The sequence below is a fragment of the Lampris incognitus genome, chromosome 8, assembly GCF_029633865.1.
Source record: "Lampris incognitus isolate fLamInc1 chromosome 8, fLamInc1.hap2, whole genome shotgun sequence".
Taxonomy (NCBI): Eukaryota; Metazoa; Chordata; class Actinopteri; order Lampriformes; family Lampridae; genus Lampris; species Lampris incognitus.
The window spans coordinates 9,969,305-9,973,067 of NC_079218.1; the positions used below are offsets into that span (position 1 = coordinate 9,969,305).

Here is a 3,763-nt window from a genome sequence, read left to right on the forward strand (position 1 = left end):
TACACGAGCTCTGAAACAACCGTGTTAAAAACTGTCATATCAATATTACGAGGCTAACTGCAAGGCGGGAAAATTTACATCAATTGCCATCTAACGAGGACAAGACTTTTTTTTTTTATTCATCAGCCATAGAAGATACACACCAGGCTTAATATTTTTACAGCCAAGTAGTCAAATGGGGAAAAAAAGGTCCCGTGTCCTTCCAATGTAGAGGGTAAACAAAACGGCAAAAATCTAATGACAACAATTACTGGTAGCTGCTGATGATTCCCGACTATGACCATAACAGATTAACATTTTCTTGTTTCACTGTTTGTTTTCCTACTTCTGCAAGCAAAGAACTTCAATTCACCGTAAAAACAAAAGTGAGCTGTTCCACGTGTCAGCCACATTTGTTCAACAGCAGACAGTGGGCCTACACAGTACTGTAAGTTCGATCGTCGTTTGACACCTTTTAGTCACCATTTTGGGGAGAGCCAAACAACATGGCAGGAACAAGACAATTTAAATCAAGCAATATGTTGCACTTGAGAGGGGGAAATAACCGCCAGGACGAAAAGGAAAACCCAACATAGCCTAGCATCGTTCAACAGCTCATTTAGTTTGATCAAGCAGGAGCACTTCCAACCGCCTCCAAATATCAAACCCCTGCCAACTTCAATGTGTAATGCAATATTTTCTGGGTTTTCCTTATCATTGCTGATGGGTAAGGCATGCTTTTTATTTTCATGCCTTCCCAAATGATATTTACAATTGAAAAAAAAAAACTACCGTCTTCACGCAGCTTTCTCAATTATTAAAACAAATTCCACATCCACCTCCAATTTCAGACCAAACCATCAAAATCTCGGTAGTACAATGCAGGTGGGTTAATTTACTTTGTTATGTATAAACAAAATAGGACCCTCTGATATTATGGGCGAGGGTTTTACAGTTCATGTTAAAAAAAATCTCCACTTCCTAAGTAGAAATACAAATCTGCAAACTGAGAAATTGAGAAGAAATTTACCAGCGAACGTACCAACAGTGCAGCTGAACAGGAAACGCGAGGTTAGACGTTGCTGCTGAAAATTAATTTTTTTGGCACTTTCCACTTTATTTGGCAGCAACAGTAGAGAGAGACAGGAAAGGCAGGGGAGAGAGAGGGGATGACATACAGCAAAGGGCCCGGGCTGGATTTGAACCTAGGCCGCCGTGGTAAGGACCCAGCCTTGATATGTGCTACGTGCTATTCCAGATGAGCTACCGGGGCATCCCTGAAAATTACTTTTTCAATTTTAAAGTATCTTTTTTTTTTACTGTGCCTCGCGCCTTGATTTCACGAAGCGCTAAGAGGTTATTTTTTCCATTCTGATCACCCAAAGACAAATGAATTAATAAATCAGTTGAAAAATAAGAAGAATAAGAGATGGCACTTCTTTCCTCCATCTCCTGAGTCGTGGTGATGCTTGCTGTTGATAAAAGGCCACATTAATATGCAACAGCTTGCTTGCAAAGCACATGAAACTCACATGCCCTTGATGCCACATTTCACAGGCTGTAGCTGCTTAGGTTCATTTATTTCATTTCAATTTTTGCTATCTTTACAAAAGCATCCAGTCTTATGAATAAATTTTATCAGCGTATGAGACCATTCAACTGGATACCAGGTTACCATGAGATTTGTAACACGGACCCTTTGTGTTGGCGAAGTGGCTAACCTGGACAAGTGTACTAAATAATTTCACAAGGAAATTCTTTACAGGACCATTTCATGTGCGGTAACAACCATTTGAGCAGGAACCCTGTCCCATCATTTCAGGCCTTCAAACGCATTTAATTATCATGTCTAAAGTTAGTAACATTAAATTGTGCCATCTAAAGCAAGTACGCCCAGTAGTTCCCCAACCTCCAGGATCCAAATGTCAGCCTTTTTCTCTTAAAAAAAAGCCTTGGTGTGTTTCTCAGGTGCCCTTTGGGGAAGCAACCCATGCGATACGCGTCTTCATTCGATAAAATCCGACTACTTCGCCTGCTTTTACCAATTCAGGGTTATTGTTTGGTTGGGTCAAGTTTGGGGGGACTCAGACGCTCCACCTGCACCTACAGCCAGACAGAGATACATAGAAACTTTATTGCTCCACTGTGGGGAAACTGTTCTGTGCAGCTAAAGGACAATACACAGGAACGGAGCAAGAGTAGGACAATATAGTACGATAAAGCAATAAACGTTTTATACTCTTGTGAGTATAAAAGAATTCTTAACCACCACCCCCCCCATTTCCAAACAATGGCTGTATGGTAAAGCGGGCACTTTGTTGCATGATGGCACGACTCTATAAATGGGTAGAGCAACTTTGTAAGAGACATCAAGTAACACTATCTGTTATTATAAGCAATAACACGTTACCAACAACTGAGTAAACAACAACAATATAAACATATGTGGCCGGCACTGTGCTCCACGAACACACACTGCTGCTGCCGTGTGTGTTGTCACTGTTCCCTGACCACGCTGTCATGTACACGCAACTGGATTTTGATGTTGCTTGAATTGGGGGTGGGGATGGGTTCATTTCCACAGATGCCTCTTTTTCTTTTTTATCCCGGAAACGCACTGAAACGTGTATGCACCACGAACACCTACTACACGTCTGCGCTCTTTCTTATCATCGTTGTTACTACGCCTTTTATGTTTTGTTTATTCTTGGGTGTTTTCGTGTTATCTAATATCGAGCCTTATTTCCCCACCCCACCCCCCACCCCCCCGGTTTGGTGTAATATCGTTTCTCACTGTTTAGGCAGAGGCCACAAATAAGCTCCATCTATCTCGCTTATCCCCCCGCACTGTTTCCTGCAACTATTTCCCTCACGCCTTTACGCTCGCAACTACACCGTGCAAAATGTATACACAAAAACATATATATATATATATTTATGAATGGATGACTTCAATCTCGTCTAATGTTAACCCCCCCCCCTATGGCGATAAACGCACATTTTAGGACGTTATTGTCTCCAGCAGGAGAACTTCGCAGCGTTTCACCTTCCAAGCCTCCACCGCGTCGCCATCTTGCAAGGCAGATTTTCAACGCAGACTTGCGCTCTTTACACCGCGTACGAACAAGTCGAGCGAGAGCCGCTCGACTTGACGCCGAGAAACGAATTGCACTCACCGCATGTTCGCGAAATCGGGCCGAGGGGAGGGAGGGGGGGCTGAAGCGGGTCCCGGGGCTGACCGACGCGTAAATCGTTGATTGTAAATCCGCGGGTTAGGGACCGCGGACGACTGGGCAAAGCTGAGGGCTCCGCCGCATTTGTCTGCCGAGCTCCTCGCAGGACGGTATATATTTTCCTGCGTGTTTCGCGGCGAACGGCGACGGGTTCGCGTTAAAAAATGTGAAAAGAACACAGTATATGAAAGAAAAATATCTGCAAAGGGGGATTTGAATATTTCATCACTTCGGTGTCGGAGGGCTATTTTATTTAAAGTGGGTCGTTTTATGTCGCTGTCAGGACAATGTGGTGTCACGGCTAAATCGCTCCCGCAGGGGAGGCAAAGTTCCTGCTGGCCGCGATTCGCAATAACGCGAACGTCGCCTGATGCCCATTACTAATCTTTCCGCCTGAGAATCTCCCACGTTGTCACCCGTAAATACATGTTTGATAAAAAATGCACTGTTGGACGTCGTCAAACGTTGAGCATTTTCTCATCGCGTATAGCGCGAAGAGGAAAATGCGGCGCTTGAATTTAACGAGTGAGCCGCAGCCGGTTGAGCGCACC

The 3,763-nt window shown here is 44.0% G+C and overlaps 1 protein-coding gene across 1 annotated transcript in view; it reads right to left on the reverse strand.

Moving 5' to 3' along the window:
• The window catches only part of ncor1 (nuclear receptor corepressor 1), a 128,721-nt gene extending 125,457 nt beyond the window's left edge, over positions 1 to 3,264 (reverse strand). Inside the window, exon 1 of the mRNA XM_056284759.1 lies at positions 3,156 to 3,264. The gene's annotated coding sequence lies outside the window, so the exon portion shown is untranslated. The remainder of the gene's footprint in view (positions 1 to 3,155) is intronic.
• Between the last annotated feature and the right edge of the window lie 499 nt (positions 3,265 to 3,763).